The sequence below is a fragment of the Phalaenopsis equestris genome, unplaced genomic scaffold (genome assembly GCF_001263595.1).
Source record: "Phalaenopsis equestris unplaced genomic scaffold, ASM126359v1 Scaffold000946, whole genome shotgun sequence".
In the NCBI taxonomy this organism is placed as follows: Eukaryota; Viridiplantae; Streptophyta; class Magnoliopsida; order Asparagales; family Orchidaceae; genus Phalaenopsis; species Phalaenopsis equestris.
Genome location: NW_018165385.1, coordinates 52,472 through 53,523, shown reverse-complemented (window position 1 = coordinate 53,523; position 1,052 = coordinate 52,472).

Genomic DNA, 1,052 nt, shown 5'->3' with positions numbered 1-1,052 from the left:
TTTTTTTAAAAATAGTAATAGTGATATTTTTCATGTAATGCCGAGTGACAAGTAAATATGAAAGTTTAGGTGTTAAATATGTAAATATATATATAGTAAACAAGAATTGTGTGGTGTGTAAGTAAATGCCCCTTAATTCTATGAACATGATTTCATAGGTGTGTCTTCTAACCATCCTTATAAATACTCAAAAAGAATTACTCTCATTGTTCCTCTAAACATTTCTAAACTTATCCTTCTTACTTGTCCTAGAATTCATATGGAGCCTCATTTTCTTTGAGCATAAGTTGGCATTTAATCACATTTTAGCTACACTTACATTCAGTAAAACACGATCATTGTAATTTAAATCTCTACAAAAGCTGCCATCAAATCTCTCTAAATTCTCATATCACGTTACACTTTTAGTATTATATATATAACGGATCCGAGGTATGTAAATGTATCACCATCCATTGGACATCATTTTATCTTGAAATAATATTGGTTGACAATCACTAACATCTAATATACACAATGTGAGCTCCACTACTTCTAAGCGCTTTTATCATCTTAAAATTTCTCCATTATTTTAAATTGTCACTTATTTCAATACAGATCTCACAGAAAACTATAAGATAAAGCATCTAACGCTGAAAATCCTTTTATCAGACATCTCCATAATCACTTAAAAGATTCATACAATAGTTGGGAACTCTTTACTCGCTAAAGAACAGCCTTTATTAATATTTATAGTTCCATCATATATTTCTTTGTCAACATCAACATACACATCCTTCCTCCTCGGCAGGGCTGTTTAAAAAAGCTCGTTATTCATGAACGTGTTTGACTCGTTAAGTAGCTCGTGTTTGAATCATTCTTTAAGTAAAGAAGTGACTCAGCTAGTTTTAGCGCAAAATTAAAAAAACTATCTATATTTACATGTATGCTTAAATCATAACCGCTTGTGTGATAATGTGATTTTGTGACCTACTATTGCACAAGAATGGTGCAGGTTAAATCCAAGTCCCTACAACATTTTTTCTAATAAATTTAATCTAGTCTATTTGGAG